Source organism: Myotis davidii, unplaced genomic scaffold (genome assembly GCF_000327345.1).
Source record: "Myotis davidii unplaced genomic scaffold, ASM32734v1 scaffold96, whole genome shotgun sequence".
Taxonomy (NCBI): Eukaryota; Metazoa; Chordata; class Mammalia; order Chiroptera; family Vespertilionidae; genus Myotis; species Myotis davidii.
The window spans coordinates 3866671-3889422 of NW_006289416.1; positions in this window are offsets into that span (position 1 = coordinate 3866671).

The following is a 22752-nucleotide window of genomic DNA, read 5'->3' on the forward strand; positions in this document are numbered from 1 at the left end:
TTATAAAATGCTGAAGGGTATTCTTTAAGAAGAGGAAGAAGAAGAAAAAGGTAAAGATAAAAAATATGAACAACAAAGTAACAACAAATACATATCTATCAACAAGTGAATCTAAAAATCAAATGAATAAAAAATCTGATGAACAGAATAAACTGGTGAATGGAATAGAATCAGGGCCATGGAAATGGAACAGACTGACAATTCTCAGAGGGAAGGGGGTAGTGGGGGATGCAGGAAGAGATTAGACAAAGATATTGTATGCATGTATGCATTACCTATGGACACAGACAATAGGGTGGCAAGGGCCTGGGGTGAGGTAGAAACTGGGTGGAGGGGACCTATGCAAGGAAAAAAGAGGGACATTTGTAATAGTCTCAACAATAAAGATTAATTTTAAAAAAATAACTAACTAAAAATTCCTGAACTCAAATTGTGAAAGGGCAGGTAAGTATTCAGCTTTCTGAATAATTACCTTGATTTCTACTAAAAACTTCAGAAGATGTAGAGTGAAGTTCCTATATTAATTTTAATTGTTTTCACTTTCTTCTCACCAAGAAACTCATAAAAAACTTATCAATACCAAACTATTCTAGGACTCAGAATATACCATGCCCATTATTATTTAATAATAGCGTTTCCCAAAGCATTTTCCATGGAACAGCTGTCCTTTTCAGTACCCAAAATAAAAAGATTTCATTTTTAAGTAATGTCAATGCTTAAATTCACATAAAGATTAAGAATGACCATGAGGATATTGTAAGTGCTGAAAAGTCCTGCAGTTTAAAATAAAAGTTTTCACCAGAACTGCCCCCCCCAAAAATAAATACAAAAACCCCACAATTACAGACCATTATCTCTATGAATATAAATGCAAAAATCCTCAACAAAATCTAGCAAAATGTAAAAAGGATTATACACCACAATGAAGTGGGATTTATCCAAGAAATGCAAGGTTGGTTTAACATCTGAAAACAATTAATATAATCTTATGTTCCATTTACATGAAATGTCCAAAATAGGCAGATCTATGGAGACAGAATGTAAATTTGTGGCTTCCTAGGGATGTCATGGAAAGAGGAAGAATATCGGGTGTGAGGGAGTGACTGCTTTGAGACATTGGGTTCCTTTATTGGGTGGTAAAAATATTCTAATATTGATTATGGTGATGATTGTACAATTCTGGTGAATATACTAAAAACCACTAACTTGTACACTTTAACTGAGTGATCGTATTGTATGTTAATTATAACTCAGTAAAGGTGTTAACAAAATATATTTTCACACACTTTATATATATGTATAATATTAATAGAGAAATAATTTTGGCAAGTTCGGTTTTTGCTGTTGCAAATATTATCACTTTTTGTCTGAAATTTCAACCGTATTCTCTACCCCTTTTTGTCTTAAAAACGTCTATTTCTTTACAAAAATAAGCTAAAATGTCACCACACTGCAATGCCTCCCATGATTTCCTATCATAAAAGGAAGTATCTTTCAAACATTTTGACCTTGACCCACACATGAGCTCTGAATGGATGGATGAATAGACAGAAAAGTGAAACAGTTTTTTTACAAAGCAGACTTAATCCTTACCACATTTAGTTTTTCTTCTATTGTATTTTATTCTAGTATAGTCTAGTCTATTTCATTTTTTCATATTTTTCATCACTCATTAAAGTAATTTTATGACCCCCTAATGAGTGGCAGTTTGAAAAATACTGTCCAAGATAAATGGATTGTACATTGTACATTTAATATAAGTATCCCTTTATATGTCAGTTTACAATGGTAAATATTCTTATTTTGAATTGCTATTATAATATGATATTGTAGTCATTGTCTTATTTTTCATTCATCTGCTTTTTTGAATGTTAGAATTCTGCTATTCTTTTCTGAATATTCTATTCCTGTGCTACACAGGGAATTCATTGCTGCTTGCAGAAAAGACTCAATCTCTTACTTAAAAATGATGCTTAGTCCAAGTGCCATTCTGTATTAACAAAAAAAAACTGTTCTTCCCTCCAACATGTTCTAAAAAAATTATGGTTGACTATTTTATTAACTATTCTGCTAGTGGCTTTGGAGCTTAACTCTGCCTTATCTTCTCTATTCTGAGTTTTATATGAGCTACACCAGCCCCTTTGTGTCCTGCTCCATGTTCTCATTTTAACTTGGAAACAGTGAAAACAATTTTATCCTAAGCGAAGATATGGCATTAATTGCATTTTTCCTGTTTTTATATCCACTCATCATTATCATTATTATACTTTCTGTGTCCATTGTAAAACAATATATCCAGACTTTAGATAAATAATTTGTATGTGGAGGGATTAATAAAAAGTTTGTATTAATTTCTGGCAATCACATATTTCTTTGATACAGAACAATATTGAACATAGTTACTTCTAAGTTTATTCTACATACGGCAAAAGAATTTATTTCTCTGGAAACCTCAGTTAGGAAATATGTGTATATGGAAAGAGAGTTTCAAAGGACCAGAGTACACTTATGCCTGGTAAGTCACATATTCTGGATATCAGGAATTCTCTCCTTCAGGAATAATTTCAAAGAAGTTGTGCATAGAGGCACACCTTGCAAAATTAACATTAGGCATAAAGCTTTAGATGAGTGGCCTTTATTTAAATTCAAGTTCTGGTCTGAATAGCCATCTTCTCTCTGCAAATATTGACACACACACACACCCCTCTTATATTTCTGTGCAGCTAATTTGTAGACAGAAATAGCCTTGCTGTATTTCCTCAGACTAACATTTCATGTCTCAGAGTTTCATATACTTATACATAAGCATGCATATGCCTCCTTCAGTAGGTGACATACCTTGAAAAATGTCTGCAAACATCCTATATTCATTCTACATCCTTGGAATGGTCCTGAAAACCACAAATCCTAAGGTCACTCTATTGGCTTTTGTGTATGCTGCAGGTTTCTCATAAGTTACTAACTTCTAGGGACATGAAATCTAGCTGTGGAGGTAAAATAATGAATATTAACCAATAAAGAAACAAGAACAAAAAATTATGATACATACCATAAGTGCTACAGGAATTTAGAGAAGGGAAAACGTACTGAGACTTCTGATAATTAAAAACTGTCACACATGACCAGGAAGGATTATCTGGAGGGATGCAGTGTATGAGAAGAGGCAGAAAAGGAAGTATATTCCAAATATTTATTTAAATACATTAAGGAGGTTGTGGGTTATAGTGAAATGGATCTAATGGGTTTGACTTCAAGTCTTGAATCTGTCCTTTCTACCTATGTTTTCTTAAACAAATTAACTAATGTGACTGAGTAAATAGTATTGTTGCCTCTATAATGAGATAAAGTACCAGCAGTGCTTGGTAATTAGTAGGCAATCAATACAAGTTTATTGCCTTCCTTTTCCAAAGAGGATAAATAAAAGTGTAGTTGTAAACAAGAAACAATTGTTATTTCATGAATATGGGGTAGTAAAGAAGTGTGTCTTTTTCTTAAGTGGTCGGTGCAACCATGAATTCCATACATATAACAGGTAACACTGAAACAACGATGAGAGTATTTTAAAATTGCAAATACCATTTATTGAAAAGACTGTCTTGACTCCATTGTATGCTCTTGCCTCCTTTGTCGAATATTAATTGGGCATAGTGGTTTGCTAAGATTTGGAAACAGCCTAAGTGCCCATCAGCAGATGAGTGGATTAGAAAACTGTGGTACATCTACACAATGGAATACTATGCTGCGGTAAAAAAAAAGGAACTCTTGCCTTTTGCAACAGCATGGATGGAACTAGAGAGCATTATGCTAAGTGAAATAAGCCAGTCAGAGAAAGATAAATACCACATGATCTCACTCATTTGTGGATTATAGAGAACAACATAGACTGATGAAAAGGGACAGACCCAAAGACTGAGAAACAGCAATCAGGCTATCAATCCCCAGAAGGGAAGTAGGGGAGGGCGGGGGTAAGGGGAAGAGATCAACCGAAGGACTTGTATACATGTATATAAGCCAAACCAATGGACATGGACAACAGCGGGATGGGAGCATGAGTGTGTGTGCGGGGGGAGGTTGAGGGTTAATGGGGGGAGGGGATAAGGAAACATTTGTAACACCTTAACTAATAATAAAAAAAAAATCAAAAAAAAAATTGCAAATACCATATATGTTTATATTCCAACGAAATGATATGCATCAGGATAGCATCTATTGCCCACTTGCTCCTTTTTATTCATGGCATCTCATTACTTGTGGGAAGGAGATATGTAGGCATAATAAAATTACCAGACTACTGTTATGAAAGGCAATTGGTCTTAAAAAGTAGATTCACCACTGTTAAGAATGCAACAATTCATAATATACCGGAATTGCTAAAAGGTAACACTGAGCTACAGGGAAGAAAGGTAAAAGAAAAAAATAAAGGAGGGAGAAAATTCAACGTGAAAAGATTACTGAATTAATGAGGCCATTTGAAAGATGGATAAAGAATGTTGGCATTTTCTTGAGGATTTGGAGTATGTTCCTGGTTGCCAAAAGTAATATAGTGGCTGCAGTGGTAGAGGATGGGATTCTTTCCAATTGATATTTAAATTAAGGGTAGAGTTTCCTAAAATTACATCAAGCGGTCAAATGGAAATAGTATGGATGACCACATTTGGGATTCCCATGCTGCTGCTGGCCTTTTCCCTCAGATCTCCTACCACAGAATCACTATGTTGACGATTTCTGCCTTTTATAGCAAATGTGAAACTTCTCTGTCCAAATATCTATGTGTAAACAAGCTCTGTATTGACAATGAATACTATGACTCGACTGAGATGGGCAATGTAGTACTCATGCGATTCAGAGTATGGATCCTCTGGCATGGTCTATCTCTTTGTTCCCTGAACACAGCAATGCTCTCATGATTTCGTAAAGCAGTCTGTCAATGAAATTGCATTTGAGACTACATTGATTTCACACACATTGGCAGAGTGCCCACTACCTGCCAAGTAGGTGCCAAGTAGGTGCGATAGTATAAAAAAAAATACAACCCCCTTGTCCTCAAAGCACTTACAACACAGAGACATGTATATTTAATGGAACAATAAATAAAATGCTATGAAAGCTGAGAAGAAGAATTAACAAAACCGGAATGCTTAAGAAAGTTTGCATGGCATTTAATCAACAGTACATATTAGTACACATTCATACACACACACACACACACACACACACACACACAAATGAGCTATCCTAAACACTGTGAGCTTAGTTTGATCACCAGGTGTCCAAGAACTGTTAATGAACATTGTGCCAATTTTACCGATTAGTCATAAGATCGCTTCAATTCTAACTTCACCTTAAAGAGAGTGTAAATTGCTTCTCACCAAGATGTTGATGAGCATGACCTTGAAAAATAAAATCATTCCTATTTGCATCACTCCTACATGAAACACTAAGACCATAAATGTACCAACAGAATCTAGGGTAGCCATGAAAGTAAATGGCACCTGGAAAAGCAGACTGTGCCTACACAGAAGTTACGCCAGTTATAGAAATAGCCCTAACCTGAACTGCTCTGAATGTGCATGATAGCTCCCAGCACACAATAATCAGAGCCACGGGGTTGTACATCTGAAACCAATAAAAATAATATTGAAGGTAAACTGTTAAAAAATTCATTATTCTTTCTCAGCACCATAGACAGATGATTCCCATGTGGTGACGTGAGCATGATAAAATAAAATGAGAAGTCGAGGACATTTCAGGTATGAGAATTAAACTAACGCAGGCAGGCCATTAAGAACCCCATTCCCTGTGACAAGAAAATAATTAGAATCATGGTAGATCCTCATATTGACATCCATGCCCATCCTCCCTTGATTTGTGCCTGAAAGCTTGTCCTCCATGGACTATATCTCATGGTCCGATTGTTGTCTGACTTCATGTTGAGTTCACCCAATGGGAGATGCCAGCCAAAAGTCAGAGGGCAGAGGAGAAAGAGATGGTGTGTGTGTGTGTGTGTGTGTGTGTGTGTGTGTGTGTGTGTGTGGTGTAGTGTGATGAAGATGTTGGAAAATTTAGGCTTTCTTTTGTCCTACTGAGTGTCTCCAATGTCCAACTTACCTCTAAGTAGGAGTGATAAGCAAACTGTGCCCATATGGCCATGTTTTATGATAGAGGTCACAAAATAAGAATAAGGTGTTGCCTTTCTGCTCAAAAAGTTTATGTTCTAGCAAATATGCCTACAATAAAGCCAATATCAACGACAGCCATGATAAACCCATGGGAACTTCTCCACAGGACTTTTATAGTTAATTAACTCCTTTAGGTGACTGAAATGATTAACAAATGACTGTGCTATGCTTTTGCTTGCTATGCTTTTTAAGTGGGTATTGTTTTAGCAAGGTGAAGAGCTACTTAAAAGACTTTGAAGAGGAATAAGTCATATAAGACTAGTATGACATCGGAGTAAAAAGTGAGAATTAGACAGGGAGAAGACTCAAATATGATGATAACCAGATGAGGAGTGTAATCAAGGTCAGATATTGTGATATGCAATATGTGACCTCACATTTGAAGCAGAGGCACTTATTAGAGCTAAAGTCTAGATCTCTTTGATTATCTCTTATCATCAAAGACATATACACATAATAAAAAGATTTGGCCTAACGTAACATTTTTATAATTTCTTCTTATTTTAATCACTAAGGAATTTGGGAAAATATGAAAATGAATATTTGAAAAAATATATAAGCATCAAGTCTTAGGGAGTTATTTTATGACTAGTACTTAGTGTTAGAAAAATCATTTGGTGTTTGATAATGATGATATAATTATAGTAATGTGTAATATACATGCCACTTTCTATATGCCAGAAATTTTGATATGATTATTTTAGTCAATACTCAAAATTACACTATATAAGGTAAGGACTTCTATTATTCTTATGTTAGGGAGGCAACCAAATATAGAGCAATTAAGTAACTCACCCAAGATTATAGTGCTAACCCCAAGAACTTGGATTTGGACCCATATATGTCTCATCCAGAACCTTCTGTTCTAATCTCAAATAAATAGGTTAGCCATTCTATGCTATATCTGCATTGTGCCTAGAAAAGAGTTGTTATTCCATGATAGCAGACTCTCTCATAAGTCCTCAAGAAGAATTTCTGGAATCATGTCTGCACAAAGTCTTAGAAAGAAGGTGTCATGCATGATATATTCTTCTGTTCTATTTCTGCCCTTAGCCCATCACTAATTATTCACTTTTACCTATGCGTAATAAATCACTTTGATATATTTTACAAAACTGAAACGCAATGCCTAGTAAAAATAAGATTTATTTTCTAGTTTGCTTTCTTGTAGAAAAACTCCTTAAAGAAAAAGCAATGGAAAACAACATACATAATAATACCAGATGGTTCCATTAAATTTCTAATATTTTCTGAGTCACAGACAACAATGTTTCAGCACTGACCAAAAAAAAAGTAAAATTACACTAGACTAAATAATTCACACAGTAACTTTTAGCTTTTTATCACAATGTGTGAATTTTACATGAAAAAGTAAATTAGAAATAATAGTCATCAAATTTTAGAAATTAATGATAAAGACAAATTTTAAAACACCATTGATTTTCATAAACTTGAAAATGAAGGTAAAATATTCTAAGCCATACACTAATGCCTTCAAGTTGCTTTTTGTTCATCAGTGAAAACAAGGAAATATATCATTTTATATATCATAAATAAATATGTATAAATATATATGAAATTTTTGGTTTGATTTTGTCTTTTTAGGACAAGAATTTCTGGTAACTGATATTTATTTTTTTTTAGAAAGTTATCCAAAAGAGAACTTTAACAAAGACCTACCCAGTAGTTTGCTCTACTTCTCAGTTCTAATCACCCCTACCCAACTGTCAACAATAAAATTTACATTTGCTATTTTACCCAGTCTCTATGTTAATGAGATGCAAACCAAATGGTCTATATAATAAATAGTCCCTCTATGTAAGCCCATAAAGCACTGGAACTAGTAAGCTGCACCTATATTTAATGTAAAAGGGAAGGATTTAACCCTTGGAATACTCACATTGATAGGCGGCCACTGAAACAATCTGTTTTTCAATTGTCTATCCAATCTACCTTACTTGCTTTCTTCTTGTATTCATTTCTCAGCAGCACCTCAAATTTCTGCTAAGAGTCTACTTCCATCCCCTTTTTACATTATAGCCTCCTCTTTGTCCCCCCCACTTCAAGACTTTATCTACTTTCTGTGCATCTCAGAACAATTCAGAGAACCAATGAAATTTATTAGTTTGATCCCCACTTCACCATCTATTCCAGGCAACATGGTCACTCTGTTTCAAACTCCATGTTCCAACAGTTCCTTCGTCTTGACTGGCTCAGTCTCTAGGGAGAGGGATACTCCTATTTTTCCATTAATTGCTATTAACTCTACCTTTGTACTGTCAACTAATCTTCCTAATACCTGTCAGTAGATGCCAACACCAAAAGTCAGGGCCTTGAACCCTATGATACTATATTGGCAGACATATATAATCCTGACTTCTTTTTCTGATGTTTGTCTTCCTAATTTGCCTAATTATCCTCAAAGAGTTCTGGAAATACCCTACTTCTGTATGTCTTCTTAAATGCTATTGGCTAAACATTTGGTGACTTGACATTTCTTTTAAATAAAATTTCTATTATACTAGCATCTCAACAAAACAATGCTCATCTTCAATGAAGCCATGTCCTATTATGTATTACCTGAGTGCCTAATAGCTTCTACTTTTTAAATATGTTTGTGGAGCATTGACATTTTTTTAGTTAAAATGATCAATAATTCATAGAACAGATTATTTTAAAAGACCTTCATTCCCATCAAAACAAGATATTACCAGTGAAACAGCAACACCAAATATATTCTTTTTAAAGCCATTGAAGAACTATGGACATAAAGAAATCTAAAAGAAAGAAACTTCAAAGGGATGGGCTTTTCCAAGTGAGCAAAAACAAAGGATGTTTGCATACCAAGGGCCAGTTATTGAAGCCTTGCCAAAAACAGAAAGCTTTTGCTCAGAGGTAGAGAAACAGCTAAACTTTTGACAAACTTATGAGTTCACATTTCAATTTAGAATATAGAGGAACCTTGATGCAAAGACATCTTGAAATCTTATAGACATGCACTCACACAGTTTCACAGTCTTGAATATTTATAGTCTCAGTCTCAATGTCTCACAGGCAGAGAGTCTCAAAATCTCATATTATCCAAGTCTTCAGCCTCACAGTTTCATTCTTAAGCCTTCGGGTGATGTAACAATGATAAAATCTGTCAGACTTGACACCCAACTTTTTCTGTTTGGTCCCAGAGCCCTGCTAAAAGTGCCAGGCAATGTGTAATCAGTTCCATGAAGCTGATCTTGCTTGGCAGCCCTTTGTTCTTATCTTTTATAATAGCAATATTGTCATATACCTACCTGACTATTGTTCAACATCCCACAGAAGAAATTCTGAGGTAAATAAATATACCCCAAGTCAGCATCCTGGGGCCGGCTTCCCCATCCCCGCATTTCCAGGTACTAAGTGGAAATCCTCTGACTTGCATCTAGGTATCGTGGGAGTTTCCTAGAGCCTCCATGATCGGATAATGGAGTGTTGCTGTATGGTCTGGTCTCATTGGTTTTTCTGTTTTGTTTTGTTTTTGTTTTGTTTGTTAATTTCTTTATTGATTAAGTTATTACATATGTGTCCTTATCCCCCCATTACCTCCCTACTCATGCCCTACTCATGCCCTCACCTCCCTGTTGTCTGTGTCCATTGGTTAGGATTATATGCATGCATACAAGTCCTTTGGTTGATCTCTCCTCCTGACCCTCACCCTCCCCTACCTTCTTTTTTGCAGCCTGAAATATTTTCAATGGCCCTCGGATTTGAGTTAGTATAAAATTTTCTTCTCACTAATCAGTTGTTTGTCATAGGACTACTCAACACTTGACATTGAACCTCAGAGATGGCAGAGAACATGGACTGCAAAACTGATGGCTTGCCTCAGAACACATGACTCATTAGTTTCACTCCCATGAAGTCTCAGTCAAGTTTGATATCACAGGAGCTCAGGAAGGGGGACTACTTATAGAAGTCCTTAGAAATCCTATCTCCTCCAATTTTTCTCCCCATACCCATAAACCCCTTTATGACTTCCTAATTAAAATATTGACTCTGAGGTGAAGATTGTACAATTTGTTCTTTCCTGAAAGTGCTCAATGGTGAAGAATCATATTCAGTTTGTATTTATCAAATCAGATCCATAATACACTTGTGATATCGGCATCAAAAGGAACACCTTGTTCACAAAGCTACACTGCTAATAAGCAATTGATTTGTTTTTCAATCTTGTGAAAATAAAACCTATTCCTAGAAATGTTCCAATTACGCAGCTCAATCTTTTAAACACCCTTGGCAAATGACTTCCTCTATCATTCTCATTTGAATGAGATTCCCATTTTTCATCCATACAAAATATTCAATAAGAAATCCTCCTTTTAATATCACAGGAGAAAACAATAAAATCCTTGGCTACCACTTTAACACATATCATTAACTATCTAATATGTTTCATCAAGTTGTTGTGCAGCGCTAACTGCAATGACTTTATTGGTTCCTAAATTGCAGATTTCTCACTCTTTCTGCCATTCATCATTACCCTTTGTCACCCTATTTGTTCTAGCCAATTTAACTCATTGATTTTCATTGTAAAGGCTGCAATACTGCCAGCAATTTGGGACTTTCACAAGTTAGGCTAATACATGTTAAGTGGTGTAACTGTCAGCTTTATAGTTGAAACTATAAGTTACAACCTTTTTATTCTAGGTGTGTCTGTTAAAGAAGCAGCTACATGAGCAAACTAAAATAAGAATGGGCACAAAAAAGGTTTGAGATCCATACGTTCTAAATATATTGGCACTCCAGAAGTGTGCTATTATATTTGAAGGACTTGAAGACATGGATTTAATTTTAATATTACATCAGTGTTCTATCAAAATTTTTTGAGAATCTGCAAAGAGCTATATCTCTTCCCCAAAAGTAGTTTACTACTTAGTGGTGCTTATTACTAAATATGATTTTTAAATGTGTTTAAGTAGATATATATATATATATCATGCTACCAGTTAAATCACAAACCACATTAGGATTGAGAGACTTACATTATATTCTTGAGTATTGGTCATTAGTTCTCACAGTCTAAAAAAATCAATACCAAGATGCTATAAAATCATAGATTTTCTGAAGTCCAAAACTCACCACAGCTAAAAAAGGAACCCAAATATCTAGTCCAGAATTCACAATGAAGTTGATAGACGAGAGAGAGAGAGAAAGAGAGAGAGAGAGAGAGAGAGAGAGAGAGAGAAAGAAAGAGAGAGAGAGAGAGAGAGAGGCTAAAAAAGGAAAGTACTACTCTTTCTCTTAAAACTACTCAAAAAAATCACTGGGTTTGCTTAACAAATTTTAATAACATCTTCCTCACTATAGCTTTTATTTATAGCAAATATTTCACTCTTTTTTCCTGACTTATGGAAATAACATTTAAGATAAAATACCTTGAAACTAATAATGGCACCTTGTTTATGCTTCTTGGAATAACAGAGGACTGTTCTAAACAGAGACTAAAAGAGAACATTGCTTTTCTGGATTATTTATTTAAAGAATTTCTTTTAGATACATTAACTATGATGATTATTTTCCATGGAGTGGAAATGGAAATATTTCATAATAACAGAGAAGTCCCTTGAAGATTTTTCAAAATTTCACGTTTCCAGAAACTGTTAGGAATTCACAAATGAAAGAAGGTAAAGGGCAATATATTGTCACATTGTAATTGCTACCACTTCCTTTGTATTGACTAATTATTACTCTGCCACATAAATAATCCCTGAGGAGGACCATAATTTAATCAATAAAATTTGGAAGAAAAAAGTAAAACTAAAGTAAAATTTGAAAAGAATTTGTGAACTTAAAATTAGTATGATATTAGGAAACTATTTAATCCATCTGCATACCTCATAAAAATAATTATATTGACACTATCAGTAATCATTTATTAAAATGTAAGCTCCTTAAGGCTCATTCATCTTTTTTATTTCCAGTACTTATCATGGCATGAGGCACATATTTCACACTCAAAAATTTCATTGAGCAAATTGACTTAAAGGGATGAAATGGACTTCAGAGAAAACATTCTCTTCTTACACAAGATGCTAAGAATTAGTAATATGACGAAATTAATTGACTCAAAACACAAGTATTAAATGAGTCTGGCACAGATGTAGGTACAAAGGACACAGCAGTGAACAAACCATCTAAAAACCCTTGTCCTTATGAAGCTTACATTTTAGTTGGGAAGGAGACAAAAGGTAAATGTTTGCTCATGTCAACATTCAGCAGAATTGGTAGAATCTTGTGAATGACTGTGATTGTTTTTCTGTAATCAATGTTTATTCATCCAGTTATGTATTTCTCCAGCCAAGTAATTATTGTGCTTGCTTTGTGTTAGACACTGTGCAACAATGTAGATATTCTCAGCTGAAAAGAGACAGACCCTACCACCCTTATAAAGGTCATAGAAAATGATTACAATAAAGCATTTTATCTTCCATAATAAATCTATACACAAGATACTGAAGAAGCCTGGGGAAATCAAGGAAGATTTAAAGAGGTAGTTTGTTTTAAATGTAGGTTTACAGAGAAGTAGAAAGAAAGTGGAGCTAAGGAGTGATTGGGGAAGCCGGCAAACACAGGGAATGATAGACACTAAAAGCCAGAGTCCTACGAGAAGGCAACTGGGATATAAAAGAGATTCAGAGGAGAAAACAGCCAAACTTAGGCTTACATCCTGGTACTCCCACTTAAAAGTTGGGCAAGTTACTACCACTCTAAAACTCAGTTTCCTCATCTGCAAAACGGATTATACCCACTCACAGAATTCACAGAAAGATTAAATAAAATACAGTTTCAAGCACAGTACTAAAATATGGTAAGTACTCAATATATGTCAATTCTTTTATCTTTTCCTCATAAAACTAAAAAAATAATTGAAGCATTTTTTTTATCAAAATGGCATTCCATCTTACTATCCCATAGTATTTTTGAGAATAGTTTTTTAAAAAGTAATATTTAAAAGGGGTGGAGATTACAGATACCTGAGAGGTGGAATAGCAGGATGTAGTGATCAACTACATTGGAAAAATGACAGAGTGGTGTGGGCTAGAAGGCCCTCAAAGTTGGCTGCTTAGAAATGTGGATTGGTCATAGAAAATATAGTCAGGTGATTTAGAAAGTTGACATTATGAAATCAATCCTGGAAAAGCTGATTTTTAAGTCCCTGTGAGATATAGATGTGGATTCAACACAAATGTTACCAATAGATATTTGGAGTGCAATAAAAAATATATAGATTGTTCAATCATTCAATGAAAATAAAAGTCTAAGGCATAGATAGCATTTTCTAGGAAATAGATTCCAAGTGCCTTACTCCCAACTGTCACAGATGGAAAGATAATCTCCTTATGCCAATTATGTTGAATTCTGTGAGTCTAGTTGTATGAACTGTAAATTGGAAGCACTTATTTAATAACTAGAGGCCCGGTACACAAAAACTTGTGCACTCAGGGGGAAGGGGAAGTCCCTCAGCCTGGCCTGCGCCCTCTCGCAGTCTGGGACCACTCAGGGGATGAACATCTGCTGGCTTAGGCCTGCTCCCCGGGGGATTGGGCCTAAGATGGCAATCAGACATCCCTCTGGCAGCCCGGCAGCCCTCGGGGGATGTCCACGTGCCAACAGGGAGCAGGCCTAAGCTGCAGTCGGACATCCTTAGCACTGCTAAGGAGGCAGGAGAGGCTCCTACCACCACCGCTGTATTGGCAGCCATCAGCCTGGCTTCTGGCTAAGCAGAGCTCCTCCCATGTGAGAGCGCCCTGACCACCAGAGGGCAGCTCCTACATTGAGAGTCTGCCCCCTGGTGGTCAGTGTGTGTCATAGTGACCAGTCATTCCCAGTCATTCTGCTGTTAGGGTCAGTTTGCATATTACCCTTTTATTATATAGGCTAGTTAACTTTAAATGATAACTTGACTGGAACTGAGAGCTGGCTTTAGCTCTGAGGCTCGGCTCCAGCTCTGAGGCCTCAGCTACTGAAAGCAGGTATCTAGGTTTGTTTGGGTTCTATAATCAAAACTCTGTTGCAGCTCCAGCTCTGAGGCCTGGCTTGCTGAAAGCAGGTTTCTGGGGTTTGTTTAGCTTCTATAATTGCAATAATGTTTCTTAGAGTGCAGCTCAGAGCCGGGTGGCAGCAGGCAGGGAACCTTGGCTTCCTCCATCACTGGAGCAAACAAGCCTCCTATTCGCTTCAGCTGCCTGGCTGCCGGCCACCATCTTGGTTGGCAGTTAATTTGCATATCACCCTGATTAGCCAATGGGAAGGGTAGCAAAGTTACGGTTAATTACCATGTTTGTCTATTATTAGATAGGATGTGGGTTAAATTTATTGGTTAAAGGGAAACTCACAGCATCCTTCAACACCATTTTTCCACACCCATGTCACCCACAGTCTATCCTCAAGGAGAAAGGCTACTATATATTTGTTGCATTAAGAACATTTCCTTAACCTGTGTTTTGTAGGTCAAAGTCAGCAAGCATGTGGCTGGACTTCCTACCCTTCAGAACACTGCCAGTGCTGGACAAAAGAACAGCTCTTGTTCTCTATGCCTTCTTTCTCCTTTGATGATGCTCTTTTCTCTCATTCAGCTGATTAAGCTGAAGACAGCACCTGGAGAAAGAGAAACCAAGTAAAAAAGGTCTGGGCTAATGGACAAGACTACCCTTACTCACTTCTGAGCTCTCTTCTATTTTCCATTGATGAGTGCACGCTTGATTAGAAGTCTTTTGCATAAATTGTATAAGAACAAAGGTTTCAGTTTGAGCTCAGACTGAAAGCAGGCAAAACAGATATTTTAACTGACTTTATTCTGGTACTGGGCCCTATATAACCAAAGCAAAGGTATAATTTGTAGGTGCAACCAGATCCTCTCTGGGTTGGGTAAAATGTAATTTAAATCGCTTTTTCCTCTATGGGAACTATTTGAAGGAAGAATTCAGATAGTCCTGGGCTATGGTCCAATTCCAATAACCCATAGGCCTCTTTTCCCCAATTGAATTGTGAATACAAAAGCCATCCAAATTGTCCATTCAAAATTTCACATGTGAAAATTCAGTGGATACTGCTTTTAATTTGTATATGTAGACGATGTATATAATGAGACATCATGACATCATTCCCCAAATTCAAGATATAATTAGTTTAAATGAAAGCTCAATTGAGAATACTATAATCAGATTAGTACTTTGGACTGTGTCAATTATATTAGCTTCCTCATGTTCATGTCACAAATAATTATCCTCAGCCAACTGGACCTTACCATGCAGAGAGTCACTTTTCTGTATTGTAGATTTTAATACTAGTCCTAGGACTATAAGTTGAAGTAAAAGTGAATGTTCAGAATTTGGAAGCACACTTTGGCCTTAAAATAACAATCCAAATAATTGAACATGGCACATGATAAGCACTTCAATTTCTACTCCTTTTTGTAGTAATAATAAACAGTCTAACCCATGAGTAACCTAAAGTTATGTCAGATTATTATGTCCATATTCTATTAACACTGTCAAATATTTATTATTGTTATCTCTTTTAAATATTGGTTTTATTCTATTCCCAACTAATCCAACTTAAGAATTGGAGAACAATTGCAAGATCCAAAGTTTCATTCTAACCACTTAATAAATGAAAAATGTTCCTCAAATTGGTAAGGTACATATACAAAAATAAAGTTAAATTTTCTCCTAGGCTTTCATTGTTATTTCCAAAATAACTAACATCAAAAGAAATGTTGACCCCAATTTTATATTTAAGCTCTCATTAAATATTAGTCAAATGGGTAGGAATAATGGTCATGGCTAATTATTAATATTTACTGAGTGCCATCATTTTACAGATGAGGAAATTGAAGCACAGACAGCTTAAGTAACGTACTGGCCGTGTGCAAACGTAGTTATTATTGTAGAGTCTGACATCTGAACTACCATCTAATTATTTCATTATATAACTCTTCAAAATACCATGTAATTCATATAATTTCACATCTTTAAGAATTCCTAGTGTTTCCTTGGGAGAAAATTTTCTAAACTGCAAGGAAGCTTTTCACTGGTTTAAATAATAATGAAAACTTTGAGAAATAAAACACTGAGAAATAATTCATCTTTCAGATCATAAATGCAAGTAGCAGGCCATGAGTTTTAAAAACCCAGATCAGAAATTCTCAATATTTTGGAGGGGTCTCGTGATGCTTTTATATTTTTAAAAATAAGTGAAGACCCCAAAGTGCTTTTATTTCAACAGATTATATCTATAGCTATTTAGCATATTAGAAACTACAACTGAAAAAAGTTTCAAAACACAAGCACATGCTCCATTAGCTGTACAGCAATGGTATCATTACATCATGCAGCCTCTGGAAACTGCTGTATACTCATAAAGGAATGAGAATGAAAGAAAAATAACATTCCAGGATTATTATGTGAAAATAGTTCTTATCTCATGGATCCCCTAAAAGGACAACACTTTGAGAACTGCTTATGGAAAAGTTGTGGTCCTTCTCATGGCTATTCTCCTCAATATATACTTTAAAATTACTATTTTTTAAAGAGATTTTACAAGATTATGTGGGTAATAGGGTTGAAGCTGATTTTCTGATTAACCTTTTGGTGATTCTTTTAAGAAACAAATGCTGAACATAGTGGCTAGTTTAGGATGAAATCTATTGGTCCACTGCCAAACTTTCAGTAACTGCACTAACACATGGAGGTACACTCAGTGACTATTCACAAAGGGGTTTAAGCAATCTTATTAAAGTGAGGTAAGGTAACAGAATAAATACTAGTAATGATCTCTCTGGGCTATGTTTGAGTCAAAGGCCCTATAACAAGAAATGCTCATACCCAGTTCTACCCAATAAAATCAGAGATGGCAAGAACCAGGAAATCAAGCCACAATCAACCAAAAAGTTTTGAGAACCAGATGCTATGGAGGAAGAAAGTTAAAATGTAAATATAAGAATATGTCTATTCCACTTCAATTTTAAAAAACTATATCTAAGAGTTTTAATTACTCATAAATATGGCCAGAGAAGGCAGTTCTAGAAAAAATGAGGAGGATCTAGGCTGATGGCTACAAATAAGTGCAGTGTTTTCTTGTATGAATTTTAGCAGCCAGTGGGTCCATGCATGGATGTAACAATGACTGGCTTATCGGGTAGGGTTGGTTCCATGATGTTGACAGTGAATACTTGGCTTGGTAGAATGCTAAGGTCTCACTCTCCTATTAAACAACAAACAGCAAACAAACAAACAAACAAAAAAACCTGATTCAATGAGTACTTCCTACTTTGACTAAATCACATTGCTACTGACCAAAATTATATCAAAATATCATTTTACTTCTAAACCATGGACATGAATCAGGCTTTCAGAGAACAACAAAAAAAAAGCTTTCATTTTAAAATTGTCCTTTTATTCTAATCATTACACATACACACACACACACACACACACACACCACAGAATGAATAATAGGTAACATTCCAAAAGCTTGGAATATTTGCATCAAGGTAATTTCAGTAATCAACTCTAAAAGTCCATCATTTCTAAATTAGCTCACTTAACTATATTCATTTGCTTTATATTTCTATAAATTCATCTTAAGAAAAAAAGCAGTACAAAATAAAAATTAAAGGAATAGAATTGATGCTTTCCAAGTTTCATTCTCAACTTCTCATCAAAGTCATGCATATAAATGCATCTGCCTGAAACTGACATATTACCCTGCTCTCTTCAAGCCCTCACCTTTCAGTGAATGAGCCTCTGCAGGCAAGATTTATGCGACAACATGACCTTTATGAAACAGTAGAGGTGCCGCTATATTAACAATCAGCCAATCTGAAAACAGCAGCAAACATGTTGATTAGATGTCCTTCATTCCCAAATACCTCATATGACAATTCCCTAAAGTTCAGAGACAAATAATCAAGCAAAACACCACAATTTTACATTAAAGATTTTACTGCAGCCCCCTGAAAGAAGCAATTCACTATGTAGCAAGTTTTGCCTTCTTCTCTTGGACTTCCCTATAGATGAAATTAGACAACATATTTTGAAGAGACCAAATAGGAGGGGACGGGCACTCCCCAGCTAGGGTTGGATAGCATACTCTACATTACTGCCACCCGGGACTATTTCTGACTGAAGGGACAGTGCTTCAGAGCATTTACAGAGGGAACTCCCCCTATTTGTCATGTGTGTAGCTGAGTTGGTTCCTAAAACTGACCTCCTTGGCCAAGATAAGGAACTACATCCTCATCTATCAAAACATGTCAAATTGCCCTGGCCCATGTTGTTAAATGGTTAGAGTGTCAGCCTTTAAACCAAATAGTCATGGGTTCAATTCCCGGTCAAGGGCACATACCTGGTTTTGGGTTCACTCTCTGACCCCAATTGGGGTGTGTGCAAGAAGCACCCATTCAATGTGTCTTTCTCACATCAACATTTCTCTCTTTCCTCCTTCCCTCCCTCCCACTCTCTCTCAATGGTAAAAATATCCTTGGGTGAGGATTAACTAAAAAAAAAAAAAAACATGTTGAATTTTGTGTCATCTAAAAACATCCATCCAAACATCCTGAGGAATTGATAACACTCGTCCGCAAGAAGACTTTCTGCATTGGATAGTTGTTTGAGTTCGGCACTCCAATATGCAAGCTTTTGCCTTGTTTTAACTCCTATTTCAAGTAGAAGCTTTCAAAACCCTAATGATTAAACAGAAAAAGTCAAATTCATCCAAAAAGTTCTGCGTTCAGAGACAGTTTCAAAGACAGGAAATGTTTAAGTTCTACCCCCAAATGTTCTACCCCCAAACTTAAAAACATGTCCCCTGGTAAAGGCAATGTAATATGTAGAATATAAGAACAGCAAATCCTCTGATGTCATTTCCTCTTTTCAGGAGGGTCCAGCAGTGCTGATACCATCCCTACTCTGAGGCTACCATTGAAAGCATGTGTGGTGGTGGTAAGTTTGTTCAAGACCACTCAGAGAGGATGCCATGGGACCATGGACAGCTCAGGATGCCTCTGAATATACATCTTCTTTCCTACAACTCTTGCCCTGGTGATGATGTGTTTCAGAACTCCAGAATTCTGCTTGTTACCAAGGTAAAAGCAGATTTTCTATTCAAGATTGCCTCTTCCTTAACAAGACAATTTTGGAATGATTTGAAAGGCAAAGATAACAATGACGGTGTTAGGGTTGCAGAAGCATCACTATAAACACTGGAAAGAAAAGGACAAGTTGGAATTAATGTGGAAAATATTCTATTTCTGGTGCAACTAGAGTCACTGAATGGTATTTCAGGTTTTTTTTAAATGTTGCTATTCACCAAGTTTACCTCTGAAAAAGACTGTGTGACTGTTTCCCATGATGATCCAGTCTTTGTAGCTATGTAAAATAAGAGAGCTGTTTCAAAGCAGTTGTTCAGTGGATCACTGTTGTCAGTAACCTACATTTAAAATCAGGTATTGAAGTGATAAAGATAAATAGATAGGAGATGGTCTGTATCAATAAAAAATACTTGATTACTACTCAAAAAGCATTAAATACTGGCTATTTCTTAGATTTCTCTGCTTCTATGAAATATCTCACAATGTGTAAATTGCCTCAGATCCTATATAATAAAACCCTAATATGCAAATTGACCGAATGGCAGAACGACCAGTCACTATGACATGCACTGACCACAGGGGGAGCACCGCTCAGCCAGAAGCCAGGCTCATGGCTGGCAAGTGCAGCAAGGGTGGGGAGAGCCTCTCCTGCCTCCATGGGGATGTCCCCCAAGGGGTCCAGGACTGCGAGAGTGTGTGAGCCAGGCTGAGGGACCCCCTACCCCGCAAGTGCACAAATGTTGTGCACTGGGCCTCTAGTTTTTAATATATCAGAATAGACTTCAGTAACCACAAATAAACTTCCCTTAACCCCCACATTCCACATCAGCTTCCATCTCATTTTGTTACTCTCCTTTGGGAAAAAAAAAAAAAGAAGAGAAACATAAAAAGAATTATCCACACACTCTGTCTCTTCTTGTACCCCATTATTCCATTGAAGTGGTTCTTATCAAGGTTATCAATGGCCCCAGGTTACTAAATTGAAGTTAGCAACATTTGATAAAGATGGCCATATGTTCCTCCTTGGGACATTTTCCCCTCTTGTCTTCTGTATCACTACTTCCTGACTATCCTCCTGCTTTTCTGGCCACTCCTTCTCAGGTTCCTTGACTGATGTCTCCTCCTTTACCAAAATCCCACAGATAGGGATGTCTCAGCACTCATTCCCAAAGCCTCTCACTTTTCTCTTTCTATACCCTCTGATCTCCAATCTAGACTTATCTTTTTTGAGCCCTGGACTCATATACTAGTATAGATAGATGATAGATAGGTAGGTAGATAGATAGATAGATAGATAGATAGATAGATAGATAGATAGATAGATAGATGATAGATAGATAGATAGAAGATTTTAAAATGCCATTCAACCATCAATCCTGGGGTATTATCAAACAACAAATTCCCAAGTTGGTTAGCAGCTATTTACATGACATGACTAATAGATAAATAGATAGATAGATAGATGATAGATAGATAGATAGATAGATAGATAGATAGATAGATAGAAGATAGATAGATAGATAGATAGATAGATAGATAGATAGATAGATAGAAGACAGATTCACATCTCCACTTAGATGCCTAATAGAAATCTCATGTATAGAAAGTCGAAAGAAGCAAGTCCAAATAGAACTTACACTACCCAAATCAACAAACCTGTTTCTAAACAAGTAGCACTGCTAATCATATAATTATTCAACCCAGAAAAACCATAATTTCTACTCGCTTATTTTCTCTTATGTTCTATATCTCACCAACAATGAATCCTACCACTTCACCTCCAAAAATTTCTCCCTACTTTATCTACTTCTTTTTCCATTCCTACTATCCTACTCAAGTATTTTGTACTGGTCTCAGCTTATCAATAATAAATGTTTTGGCTGAACCAGCCCTTGTGGTTCTTATTATGATTGCAAGACACTCTTCAGCAATTACCATCAGGAAACTCTGAAAAGATACAGGTTTACCACTTTAAAGATGTAGAAATTACATAGTACACCTGGATGCACACAGTGTGGTCAAGGTCACAGGTAGAAAGAGAAAGAGAGAGAATGCATGCCTTGGGTACTGCTTTTACGGGGTATAAGGGTGGACAGCTAATGTTTTGTGTCCATTCTTTATCATTAAATTTAAAACGTAACAGCAGGACTAGAAGGTCATGGTTCGATTCCAGGCCAGAGGAATGCCTGGGTTGTGGGCTCGATCCCCAGTGTGGGGTGTGCAGGACGCAGCCCATCCATGATTCTTTCTCATCATTGATGTTGCTCGCTCTCTCTCTCTCTCTCTCTCTCTCTCTCTCTCCTCTCTCTTTCTTTCTCTCTCTTGGGTACTAACACACAGTGATATTTCCTATGTGTTATAGGAAATATAGCTCCAATCCACCAGATTTAGGCCAAATATACATATGTCCAGGACCTACAAATCTAATGAGAATGTTGTCAGACCATAAGTACATACAGTTTCAATACCACTTTCCACTAGTCTACTCGGAGTCCATCTCCCTGCTTGTGCTAATGTCATCTTATTCACCTAAAGTTAAAACATAGAACAAAGTAGGAAAAAAGCCTTAAGGTATCCAAAGGAAAACAGGGAGTGAATTAGAGTAATTAGTCATGGATCATTATAAACACTAAATTATTATTATTAACCTCAAATTATCATTGCATTGACTATTGTCATATTATGCTCTTGTTTTGCCAGACTTCATATTCAGTACCATGACAATAATTACACAATATTTCCAGTAGCTTTAAAACATAAACAATAACAACAATAAAATTGAAACTCCACTGGAAAATGTTATATACTTATTTCCACTGAAGTGATAGAAATCATAACAAATCTATGACTTGCATTGAAAGTACCAGGAAAGAAAGAAATACAAGTTTAATTAAATTGTCTCCTAGAAAACAGTTATTTAAAAAGTAAAGCTGGCCAGTCTTTCATGGAATAGATATCATAAGTACTCAATGATTCTACGTTTTTCTTTTAGCTTAGAAAAATATAAATAGAAGGTATCCATTCTCAATGAGACTCCTCTGGTGACTAAAATCCTATATAATAAAAGCTTAATATGCAAATTGTTCAAACAGCAGAACAACCAGTCAGCTGGGGGTAGGCGGCACCAGCAAGCAGGTGGCATCAGGCTAGCCAAGGCTTGTGCCAGCCGGCAGCGGGAGAGTCTGGTGATGGGGGGGTGGGGGGGCGGCAGCAACCAGCAGTGGCAGACGGGCAATAAGGGGGGCAGGGCCAGCCACTCACTGGCTGGTGCCATCCCCTGATTGGCCTGCCAGGTCGCCTCCTGCAAAGGGAAACCAGACTGCGGGGAGCAGACCTAAGCCATCAGTCAGACATCCCCTGAGGGCTCCCGGACTGCCAGAGGGTACAGGCCAGGCTGAGGGACAACCCTCCTCCCCCTGCCAAGTGCATGAATTTTTGTGCACC